The following is a 13,464-nucleotide window of genomic DNA, read 5'->3' on the forward strand; positions in this document are numbered from 1 at the left end:
TCAAAAATAAATAAACATTAAAAAAAAAAAAAGAATAGATTATCCTAGAATCCCTGGACCAGCCAGAATTGCACTGTGTGTACAGGCAAGTCAAAAACAGCACAGACAACTTATCTAAATGGAACAGACACAGGTGGGGTATGGGGAGACTGGGAGGGAAGGAAGGACTGAATTTCCTCTGGCATTTGCCATTAGCCTGGTCATAGTCCTCATGTGGCCAAAGAAGGTCCCTTTGTTTTGAAAACTTAATTAAAAAAAATGTTTACTTATTTATTTTGAGAGAGAGAGAGATAGAGAGTGATCAAGGAGGGGCAGAGAGAGACAGAGACAGAGAATCCCAAGCAGGCTCTGTGCTGTCAGCACATAGCCCAATGAGGGGCTTGAACTGAGGAACCGTGAGACCACGACCTGAGCTGAAATCAAGAGTGGGACTGAGCTGTCCAGGCACCACCCCGCCTTTTTTTTAAGTGGTAAAGATCTTTGAAGGAGAGTAAGAAAGAAAATTGAGTTTCAGAGAAAAGGTTAAATTGTCTCAAGCACTTAGACTAGTGGAGCTCCTGGCAGGATCAATGCCATGATTTTAGTCTTCAAATGTCTTTTTGGCTTATTGCTGTGAGTGTGAATTCTATTTTGTCACAGAACCTGCTTTGTCTTCACAACTTAAAAGATAAAAACATTTTCTAGGATCAGTGATTTTTAAATTCACATCTTTGACCACCCTTGCCTCACATTTTCCATTTTCATACTTTATCATAGTGATGATGGAGGTGTGGGAGGTGGTTTTAAAAAAAAAAAAACCATAAAGAAAGCAACTAAGCCAAGTAGCCATCCCACAGTTTGCTGTCCGGTCAGTCAGCCAATCGTTTCCATGATGAATCTACTTAGACTTACTTTTCAATATTGATTTATTTATAGGGCACGAACTGGTAATTAGTTATTGACTCTGTGAAAAACAAATTATTTATAAAGCATTTATTCTATGATGTTACATGATACAAATGAGCTTTAGAATGACTGATGACTTTTCAAAACAGTTGAGTTTATTCCTAAGTACAAAAGTCCCCCGTGGCTACCAGGCTTCTTATAAGAAATCCAGTTCTAAGTCATTTGCAAAAAATCATTCCTAGAACAGGCTTAAAAAAAAATAAGCTACTGAAATAATAGCTGAGAAATAGAGTCACACAAGGAAAGACAAGAGCTTAACAAAGCAGTTTTGTTTGAAGCTATATCAAAAAATTTGTGAATTTCTAAGGTTTCCATTTATCTACCTTATGGCCATTCACACCTACTTGCTCTTTTCAATGCCCTTGAGCGATGGCTTTAAATCTATTTTTGGTGTGCTATTGAATTGGTCACTTCACCTCTCTGCACCTTTATTAATTTTTTCAACCTCCCCTTAAAAGTAGCATGTTTCCAGGTGTCGCTGGCTCTTGGCTAAGCAAGATTATATAATATGTCATCGTTTCAACATGGACTTGAAATTTCAAAGTAAAGTAACTGCTTTAAAAAAATATTAGAGAACATGTGCCTCCACTTTTGAAGTTGTCACCATACCTGCTCTCCACTTAGTTATTCACTTATTTTTTCAGCAACTAGTTCTCTAGGACTTTTTACATGTCTTGCTTTGCATTTATATTGGCAAATAGAGTCAATATATTACTGCCCATGTAGAACTGATAGCCACAGTCTGGAGCTCATACTAGCTTCTCAAATGACTTTAAAAAGTTCTCTGAACAAGTAAGAGACCTAAACCTACAAATGGCACCTAAATAAATGTGTTCTTTGATATCCTCAAATAATCTGGTTAAGGGAAATCAATAGAACTCTCTACAAAAGAGTCGCTAAAAGTAGAGACATTGAAAACAAAGTTTTGATTACAAAACTCTAAATTATTAGGGTTGCTAGTGGTAATTGAGTGGCTGTTAATTTTAAGACTTGGAAAAGGGAATATTAGGAGAATTTCTCCAATCCTTAGTTGCTTTTGTGTTTATTCATGTATTTATATATAAATTATAAAGGGAAGATCACTTTGCTTTTCACCCTCTCTTGCGATCACAAGATGGCAGTGTTTCTGAGCTTTGCTGCTGTAATAATTTGCCTTAAAATGGTATTGGGCAGAATTGCTGTAGGGAAGTCAGAATAAATGATGTGGAAGAACCTTAGCATGTAAAATAAAACCAACTAGCAAAGAAAAACAAACCGATGCTCAGGAATTTGTATTTCTGGAGGAGTGAGCTTGTGCCTAGGTCTTGTATATATTTGGATGTTTACAATTTAGTGACCTTTTCTGGAATTCTCAAAAGATTAGAGTTGGTAGAGGCCTTAAGAGGAAAGAAAGGTGATGAGGTTGGGAAGTAAGCTGGGATTTGATAATGAAGGGCACTGCATCCTGAACTAAGGAGATTTGATTCTGGTCCTCACTGAGGAGGCACTGAAGGGTTTTCAAATTTTATTTTTTAAAATTTACATCCAAATTAGTTAGCATATAGTGAAACAATGATTTCAGGAGTAGATTCCTTAATGTCCCTTACCCATTTAGCCCATCGCCCCTCCCACGACCCCTCCAGCAACCCTCAGTTTCTTCTCCATATTTATGAGTCTCTTCTGTTTTGTCCCCCTCTCTGTTTTTATATTATTTGAAGGGTTTTTAAATAAGGGGAGGGGTAGGAATAATCAGGTTGTGCTTTGGAAAGATAACTATGGTGGTATTTCATAGGTTGCCAATGGAGGGGAGAGAGAATAATTAGGTACTGCAGGCAGACTAGCTAGTCAGAAAGCAGTACGATCATTTAAATAAGACATAATTATCTAGATTAAAATAATGTCAGAGAGGTGGAGGAGACATTTGAACAACATTTAAAAATGTAGTCAATAGGACTCAGTGATTATTTGGGGCCTTGAAAGAGAGAGAGAGAGAGATTCCTAAATTAGTTGAGTGGGTAGATAGTCACATCATTATAACTAAATGAGATATGTAAGAGAGAGAAAATGGTACCTGGGGATTGAGGTGCCTGGTGTCTATATAATATCATCTGGAGGAGACTAGTCAGTCATCAGTTGAGAATGAGGAATTCATTTTGGGGGAAGAAACAGAGTGTGATTTTTTTAAGAGGTGAGGGAGTGAGCCAAGTAGATCTCTGACTGAGAGTATGACAAGACAAGAGGGTGCTTGACATGTTCAGGAAACAGTAAGAAAGCCAGCTCAATCTCCTAACATCTATTGATGCATCAAATAGTGATTGAATACCTATAATATGCCAACCACAAAACCAGGCGTTGAAGAGAAAAAATTAATCCCTGAACCTCAAGGAGCCATGGAGGAGATAAGGCATTAAAAACCACATGGTTTGACTTTGCCACTGTGCCTTCTTTGTCAGGGCATTTTAAACTCCCTCTCCCTTAGTCTTCCTCTTTCCCACCTCCTTATTCCATCTCTCCTGTCTGTGGCCATCTCTCTTTCCAGCCATGACGTTACCCCATTCCTCCTCCTCTTCCCTCTTATCTTTTCTCCTTCCCCATACTAGCCTATCTCCCCTTTTTCTCTCTAGCTCTCTCAGTCTCTCTTGCTTCTTTCAGGAGTTTTTTCCTAACTTTGATTTTCTGTAGTTTGAAAATGACATGCCTAGACATAGTTCTTTCGTCATTTATGCTGCTGGATATTCTCTGAGCTTCCCGTAGCTGAGGTTTGGGGTCCAAAATTAATCTGAGGGAAATTCTCAGTCATATTTCTTCTGTTCCTTTCTTTTTTTCTTCTCCTTTTGGCAATCCCATTATGTATCTGTGACACCTTTAGTAGTTATCCTAAAGTCCTTGGGACAGTGTGTGATCGTAAAGTTATAGTTTGGGACATCACAGGGTCTAGGTAGAAGGCTGATACCACACGAGTGGGAAAGTGAAGGGAGTGTCAAGAATGAGGGACAGTTTATCACCCAAATAATAATCATCATGGTAATAACAATATTCTCTATATGGCAACTAATACTTTCTGAATTTTATGTAAATCATGAATACACGTATTTTCCAGTAATTGCTTTTATGTAAATTGGGTACAAGGGCCTCTAGATTACAATTTTCTATTTGTAGCATTCTGAAAACATGTCATCTAAGTAAAAATGATGTGTTTGGCATACAAAAGCGGTTTTAAGGCAAATTGTCTAATCCCCCCAGCCCCTTCCATCCTGACAGTCACCTTTACGTCCTCCCTATCTAGGATATTGTTTTAATGTTATTTATTTATTTATTTTTATTTATTTATTTATTTGTGTGTGTGTGAGAGAGAGAGAGAGTGAGTGCAGGGGAGGAGCAGAGAGAGGGGAAGAGAGAATCCCAAGCAGGCCCCGCGATATCTTTGCAGAGCTAGATTGCGGGGCTTGATCTCCTGAACCTTGAGATAAATGACCTGAGCCAGAGCCAAGAGTCAGACAGATGCTCAACTGACTGAGCCACCCAGGTGTGCCCTCCCTACCTAAGTTTTAAAGCCATCCCTGGACGAGAAAATGAGAAGAGAAGAAAGCCAGGGGAGGTGGTTGTCAACCCCGTCTGTGCACCAGAATTACCTATGACTTAAAAAAAAAAAAATACACATGGAGATTTTGACTCAGTAGGTTTGAGGAAACAAAACCAGGACAGAAAGCCACAAGGAGACATTTGAAGGAGGGACTGGTCAACCTTGTCTAATGCAGCAGAGAGGTCAAATAAGATTATGTACCAGACAGTGCCCTAAATGTGTCTGCTAGAAACCCCCTGAAGCCCTCATAGGAGCATTGCCTTTGGAGTGTGGCCAGGACCAGATCATTAACTGAAGTGAAGGGAGGGAGGGGCGTGGTTCTTCTAATGAAAAGCTTTATTGAAGAGCTATGGGGACCCAGCTGAGGTTGGAACCTATAGATTTGCAATGGTGTCAGTCTGCATTCCTTCATACAGTTATTCAGTACTGTTGTAGGCACTGGGGGTGGAAAAGCAAATACAATGCAGAAGAATCTTACGTGTTAGAGGAAAAGCGGATAGTAAACAGGTAACCAAATAAAGATGTTAACTTCACAAAGTGATAAGGACTCAAGCAGTGATGTGATCCCGAGTGATAGAGGATTACATGCAGTGTGATGTGGCAGGCAGTTAACAGCTCAAGGAAGACCAAAGCAAAGCTAAACAGCACTTGTATTAATCCCCAAGGGGGTGCGGAAGGAGAAGGCTATGGAGGAGCCTGGAACCTCAGATGGATCAAGGGCCAAGGATGTTATGGTCATCGCTAAGAGATGGTTAGAGTGATGGACTCTCTTAGCCAGACTGGATCTGAACGAAAGTGAAGCTGTTCTCTGAGTTCCGCAAGCTTGTTCGTACACATTCGTGTAACATCATTTATCTTGCGATGTCATTCATTTTTTGAATGCTTGTCTGCTTCCGCGACTAGATTGTGGATTCTTCTAGGCAAAGGATTTTGTCCTACAAGATTCTTCCTTGAATTCCTACTACCTTCTACTTTTTTAAAAAAATTAAGTTTGTTTATTTATTTTGAGAGAGAGAGGCAGAGGGAGAGAGAGAATCCCAAGCAGACGCTGCATGTGGAGACTGACTCGGGGGTCAAATTCATGAACCGTGAGATCGTGACCTGAGCCGAAATCAAGAGTAGGCCGCTTAACCTACTGACCCACCCATGGGCCCCATACCTTCTACTTAATAGGTCTGTCTGGTTTCTGGAATGCCAGTTGGAAAAATCTGACTGTCTCCCCACCTTGGGGTACCACAGCAGCCCCCCAATAATTTTCTTGTGTGAGGAGTGGATGATCGGATCCCCCAAAAGAGCAGGCTTGTTTGTCTATACAGGCTGGCAGGTTAGAGAAATCCTCAAAAAACAACAAAACAGAATTCAGTGATTTAAACAGTCATCTTTTTGTTGGTTTAAAGATTACTGGAAGAAACCAAAAGGCAAACAGGAATGGATTCAGCATACATGGGAGCCCTCTGCAAGAAGTGAGGAAAATAATTTTTATCCAAATCTGAAGAAAAAGAGGCTATGATAATTTACCACTCAGTAATTTATTCATTCAATAATATAGAAGATCATTATGTATTTCTCTACCCTCAGACATTATTCTTATTGTTTTACGCCAATTGTCTGCAAGCTCAGCCCACAAGAGGAAGCTTATATTCATTTAGATGCTTTGCCTTGGGAACAGCTTTGTAGTCTAATAGCCAGACTTTCTGGAATTAATAAAGAGATTTCAGACTTCCTTTTTTTTTCCAATTATTCTTTTAAATGTCTTTTGATTTCAAAACTCATTCATCATAATTAAAAAAATAAAAAGTTACCTCTAAAGAGGAAAACTGTAACATTAACAAAATTTAACTACCTTTTGTACTGATCTTTAACTGCTATGTCTTCAACTGATCTATCAATCACAGAGTCCAAAGGTTGGGTATAGCACCTTCATTTTAAAATTGATTAGGTAAGGGGCGCCTGGGTGGCTCAGTCGGTTGAGCGTCCGACTTCGGCTTAGGTCACGATCTCACAGTTCGTGGGTTCGAGCCCTGCGTCGGGCTCTGTGCTGACAGCTCAGAGCCTGGAGCCTGCTTTGGATTCTGTGTCCCCCTCTCTCTCTGCCCCACCCCTGCTTGTACCCTATCTCTCTCTGTCTTTCAAAATTGAATAAACATAAAAAAATTTTTTTTAATTGACTAGATAAGGACTTCTAAGATCTTATGAGTCCAAATCATAGCTCTGGAAGATTCTGAAGCTTCAGTCCAAATTAGAGATGAAAGCCCCCCTCTGACAATGTGTCCTTAATGTTCCAGCTGCTCATAATTTCTTTCAGCTTCATAAATCAACACCCTGTGTCCCTTCAGAGCTGCTAAGTCTAAATATAGATATTAAAATTTTCCTTTAAAATCCTTATTTGGAATTCTGAATGCATTTCTCTTTATAAGCCCCATTTTTAATGGAGCGTTTGAATCACTTAAATCTGATTCTGGACAGAGCTGGCAGGTGAGTTTTTTCCTTGGCTCACAACTGGTATTTTGCTGACTTCAAGTAAATGTGGGACATAGGCAAAAGATTTCTTGGTGTCTTCCCAGCTGCGTCTTAATGGCCAATGTTTATTTTTCAGCCCTTTTTTGTCCTTCTATCCTTCTATCACTTTCCATAAAAGAGACCGTGTCTTTTCCCATAAAACAAAAACTCTCAACAGTTTGATGGGATTTAAAAACAAAGTTACAAAGTAGTTTCCTATACTGTATAGGCAAAATGTTTCTAAAATAGTATGCATTACACATACCAGTGTAATATTGTAAAGCCTTGAATTGTCATCCTGCTTCAATTCTAAATGAAGCAATATGGACTCTGCTTCTCCTTTTTTTTTTTTTCTCCTTTAATTTTTAAGAATCAAAATAGCTGGAGTCACTCATTTACATTACAGTTATTGACTTGCTGTATTTTGGAGCAAGTGCAAAGTCATTTTGATATATGGCAATTTAAAATAATTGCTCTTCTCAAAATAGAAGGAAAATTAGCTGGTCTGGTGCATCAGCCTATTTAGGCAATATGTCTCCATATGTCAGCTCTCTGCTCTCCGCACCACCTGCTTGAGTCCCCATCAGGGACGCAGACCGATGAGATCACTACAGCAAGCTATAGATCTTGGGCAAGTTAACTGGTCCGATTTTGCTTGGTAATAAGGAGAGTGTCTCTGGAAAATGGGAAATTGGAATCTGTCACCGCTTAGCAAACTGATGAGTGATTGCTATTGTTTTGCATCTCTGTAGGGTTAGCATAGTTTATTAGCTGTTCCTCAGCCCTGAGAGTTTAGTGTTACTCCTATTTTACAGGCAAGAATCTGAGATGTGTGTTGTGAAGCATAATTGTTGAAAAACAAAGTGAAGGTGAGCGGTTTTCTGTGTCTTAGGATTCTAGCATTACCTGCCTTGAGCAAATTTAGCAATGGGGAGAGGTGGGGATTTTCAAGGTGATGGTGGTTAGGATCATAAATCAAAACTCTCTCAGGGAATGACTCACAATGCTTTCTCCCTTACCAGTGATTCTGCTTCCCTAATTCCTGAAATCAAAATTCACAAACACTAAATGCCTATGTGGCCAAACTGTGACAATATTTTCAATAATTTCTGATTTTGATTAGGAATTAATCATTGAAGAACAAGAAGTATCAGAGTTATTTAAAAAAAAAACACATTTATTAAAAGAAAAGAGAAGAGGGGCGCCTGGGTGGCGCAGTCGGTTAAGCGTCCGACTTCAGCCAGGTCACGATCTCGCGGTCCGTGAGTTCGAGCCCCGCGTCGGGCTCTGGGCTGATGGCTCAGAGCCTGGAGCCTGTTTCCGATTCTGTGTCTCCCTCTCTCTCTGTCCCTCCCCCGTTCATGCTCTGTCTCTCTCTGTCCCAAAAATAAATAAACGTTGAAAAAAAAATAAAAAAAAAAAAAAAAAGAAAAGAGAAGAAAAAAAACATTTATTTATTAAACAAACTTACTGGAGGGAAGGTTCCACGTTGTCAGTCCCAGCTTCATTCTATTAAAAAAAAATGAAACTTTGGATAAAATAATGTTCCTTTTGAGGAAAAACTATGAAATCATAAAGTTGGAAAAGACCTTCAAGGTAGTCTTTGTTCCAAACCAGTATTTCATTTTAAAGTTACTAGGTAATAATGAAAAAAAACTGTTAGTACTAATTGGGAAGAAAATACTGATTTTAGTGCTCAATAATGTGTACTGTTGCAGGTGTGTTTTTATTTTATTTATTTTATTCATTTATTTTAATGAATGTTTATTTATTTTTGAGAGAGAGACAGAGAGAGAGAGCGCGTGCGCGCGTGCGCACATAAGCAGGGGAGGAGCAGAGAGAAGGGAGACACAGAATCTGAAGCAGGCTCCGGGCTCTGAGCTGTCAGCACAGAGCCCAACTTGGGGCTCAAACCCACGAACCATGGATCATGACCTGAGCCCAAGTCAGACACTTAATGGACTGAGCCACCCAGGCGCCACCCTGGCCAGCATTTAAAAAAATAATGAACCATAACAATAAAAATTAGGAAATATCAGAGTACATCTCACATTGTAAGGGTAAGTAGGGTGTCATGAAACTGTTGTCCCAGTTACAGTGTGTGTGTGTGTGTGTGTGTGTATTGGCATATGATATAAAATGTATTTCTTATAGTAGGTCAGAAAAGTTTGAAAACCACTGCCTTTACATTTGAGTATGAGGAGATGAAAAGAAACATTCCTTGTGTGCGCATTAGCAAGTTTCCTGCCTCTTGGGTGGTGACTCCCCACTGAGTAGATTTCATGGCCCATTATATAACACTTACATTGTTTCCACAGCCAGGATTTATTTCTCTCCACAATGCAACCAGAACCCCATTTTCTGGCTTTGGGGCCATGTATTTTGCTTTAAAAGTAACCTTTGTGTTCTTTCCCAAAGACTCTTACCTTCTCCAGATAAATTGCGGCTACCTCTCAATTGTACCCCAAATGCACATCTAGTTAAGGTCTTAGCCGTCATGATTGTGTTTTATTTGCACAGTGTTCCTTTAAACCTTCAACAGGACTGCTTTTCTGCTGCAGATATACTTTTGTAAACATTTTATACAAAGATAAAACTTTGGATAATTCATTTAAATCAAAGAAAAAATCATCTTGACATTGTAAGAAATGTTCTCTGAAATGAACCTGCCCACATTTCTAGCTGGAACTAATCCCTGGAGATGCTGTTGGCTGGAAGCAAAACCAACACTGTGATAACTTCTGCCTTCTTTGCAACTGAGAACTCAGGTGTTTGAGAGACAACAGAGGCTCTGGGAACAAAGGTATTCAGTAGGGAGAACGCTGGAAAGAAGTCATGCTGACCTTGGTACTTCCGAGGGAAATATTAGTTTCTTATCGCTGCTGCAACAAATTACTGCAAACTTAGTGGCCTAAAACAATACAACTGTATTATTTTACAATTTTGAAGGTTGGAAGTCTGACACAGGTCTTGCTGGGCTAAAATCAAGGCATTGGCAGGGCTGTGTTCCTTCCGGGTGCTCTGAGAAGAATACATTTGCTTGCCTTTTCCAGCTAATAGAGGCTGACTGGATTCTTTCCCTCATGGCCCTTTCACACCGACCTTTCCTTCCCTTGCCCCATCTCCTTCTCCGACTCTGACTCTCCTTTCACTTATAAGGACCCATTAAAGATCCATCTCAAGATTCATAATTTGATCACATCTGCAAAGTCCTTTTTGTCATGTAAGGTAACACATTCTCAGGTTTTGGGGATTAGGATGTGGACATCTTTGAGGGGCAGAATTATTTTACCTCCCGTGATGATGCAGGTCTAGGAGCAAGGGAAGATGAGGTCGCAAATAATCCTTCAGATTACCTTGATTTGTGATTACGGCATTGATGCTGGTGACGTGCTTGCAGAGGAAGGGCTGAGATACTGGAATCATTCACTCTGACACCTGAAGAGTTCAAGGGTTGGCCGCTGTGGCCACCGTGCAGCTTTGTACAGGCCTGCCTTTTCCCTCACGGGCGGCATGCCTCTCTGTTTACTGGTGAGTGCTTCTTGGCATTTAATATTCATCTGTGCCTCATGAAGGTCTTTATCCATTTGGGTCCTTAAAGCATGTCCTCTATACTGCATTTTTTATCGCTGTTAATTTTAAGCTTCTCCCTTCTGCCTGGATTGGAGAGACTGGGGCTTAAAGGGAAGAAGGAATGGTGTATAAAGCCCACAGGTGAAGTAGGTGAGCTGGGGATAAAAATACCTGAGAGGCTGAAGGCCTTCAAAAGAGATCTTGAATATAAAGCACGTGGCAGAAACTCGCAAGCTGGATTTATAAATAAAGGGTCACAGATACAAGCCTGTGAAGGCAGAGGAAAAGAATATATACATTTGCAGACACAGGAAGCTGTGTTCAAGGAGAAGCTTCTGCAAATTCAGTAATGTTCCTTACTGTAGATACCCTGGAGCTCAGTTTGATGTCTAAAACACTCTGTGTGCAGTGGTCAGAAAGGATATCGTTGACCATGGGATTTAGGCCTGCTTTCCTGCAAGACTGTGGTTTATTAATTGAATGCATCTTACCAGGCCAAGAGCTTCTGGAATTTCATTCCTCTGTTTTTCTCTCTCTCTCTTTTTTTTTTTTTAATAATGGATGCGAATAGTTATGGGAAACAAGAAATTGGCAATCATCAGAGGAAATCTGAGGGACACTTGAATTCATTAAGCAGTTTCTAGTATTGCCTCTCCAGGTATGGCAATCCTGTTTTATGGGAGAAATTATTGGGTGGAAGAGACTCTCCCAAGACCTCAGGATTTTAGGGCCCTCAAACTCCAATTCTGTGATTTTTCAAAGCACAGTTTCTCTCTTTAGGATTAGATTGCAAAATAAAAATATCTTTAAAAGGATGGAGCATTGCTATCATCCTCATAAGTTATAATAGCTATAGGAAATGTCTGCATGACTTAAAGCAGATAAATACAATGATTATTTAATTGTTGTAAATGTCTGCCTAATTTTTAGGTTAGTTTCAGAGTCAGTAGGGGTATTTTTGTCATGAATTGCTGAGAAGTTATTTGGAAAGTGTAGTGAAAATGTTGCGTTAGATACAAAAGAAGTTTATGTCAAAAAAAGATGGAAATAGGTAGATAATGTAAATTGTGATAATAGAGAGATAGGATTTTTTTTCTCAGTTCACATGCATTCAAAGGGCCTGGAACGGGGCGCCTGGGTGTCTCGTCAGTTAAGCGTCCGACTTCGGCTCAGGTCATGATCTCACAGTCTGTGGGCTCGAGCCCCGCATCGGGCTCTGTGCTGACAGCTCAGAGCCTGGAGCCTGCTTCCGATTCTGTGTCTCCCTCTCTCTCTGGCCCTCCCCTGCTCATGTTCTGTCTCTCTCTGTCACAAAAATAAATAAAAACATTAAAAAAAAAAAAAAAGAAACAAAAGGCCAGGAACACTCCTATTGTGATCATGCTGCTGTTGTGATCGCACTAGGAAAAACAGAGCTGACTGTTTCACTTTTCCATTTCTCTTTACATACATACCCTGCTAGATCTAAGACATCAGGGCAAGACATTCAGATCCTGTGTGATCCAGGCAAACTTAATCGGGGAGCCGTGCTGCCAGATCCACATATGTTTCCGAAGAAAAATAAGCGAGATATTGACATGACCAAAAATCTGTGGCATAAGGTTTCTTACCAAATGTCTGTGTATTGAAGGAGTTTCTTGTAGATAGTATCTGTACCCAGTACATCCCCATCTGTGTGTGCTAATCGCGAACTGCACTTGAATCCAGCAGGATCTATTTATTTCCAAAATAACTATGTCTTGATCAAATAGGATTCATGTGTGCCTGTCGCACTGAGGAGACACACAGGGCCGGATGTGGCTCTTTTCCCTGACTGCCTTGATTCAATGGGATCCAGGCATTTTCCAACTGAACAGCTGTGGCTTGGGGAGAATCCAGGTGTTTTTCTCACTGAATATTTGTGGGATTGGCAGGGTCCTGGGTATTTCCTTTGCTTTCTCTTGCTTGGAATTATTATAACATATATTATGTATATGTATTTCAGTGAACTTTGCTTTGTCCCAGGAAGTAGATCAGTTTCCTTTACTTCACACAAAGAGCAATTACACCTAGAAAAACATGGCCTGAATTAACTGCTATTTATCTTTTTCCTCACTAACTTTATCCTTCATGCTGTTTTATACAAATACATGAATATTCTAAAAATCCCTTTCAGTGAAAGCAAGTAGATTTCCTTTCCACACTGAATAATTATCTACTCAGAAGGTGTTGCTTTATTGAATGAGGGCGTCACACCTGTTCCAACGTCCACTTGTTAAGAACCTGTTGGACTTGGCTTTGATTTCTGATTGAAGAAGTAAGTGAACCCCCCTAAATTTGGCAACTCGTAGACCCTGTTAGAAAATGGTGTGTGGTTTTGGTTTCCACATTATACAATATATAGGGAAATTGGAAGGAGTTCAGAGAACAGAAACAAAATGATTAAAGGGTTGGGGAAATAAGGAGCTGGGATTATTTTATCTGAAGAAAAGCTTTCAGGGAAAGCAAGATGGTGTATGTGTGAGTGTGCATGTGTGTGTGCCAAAGACAGAGTCAGAGAAGCCAAATCTTAAAGGCTATGTGTTTGAGCAGGTTTGATTGGCCTTTGTAGGCCATCTGGAGTCTGGTGGAGGGAGTGAGGAGAAGCTGGTCTGCCTTACCAATTACTGGGAAGGAGAATAAGCAATTTAAGAGAGAGGGGGGGACTTGGCCGGAATCAGGCAGGAATTACTTTAGCTAGGGGTTCTGTCTCAGACCTACTTATATTATAATCTTCAAATGTAGCAAGAATTTTTGTCTACGTAACCCTTACATTTCAGCTTCTACTAGATTTGAAAAATACGATTGGGTATAGTATATCTAAAACTACTTAATGATAAGCCATGTCCTATTTCTCTCCAACTATA

The sequence above is a fragment of the Lynx canadensis genome, chromosome B1, assembly GCF_007474595.2.
Source record: "Lynx canadensis isolate LIC74 chromosome B1, mLynCan4.pri.v2, whole genome shotgun sequence".
Taxonomy (NCBI): Eukaryota; Metazoa; Chordata; class Mammalia; order Carnivora; family Felidae; genus Lynx; species Lynx canadensis.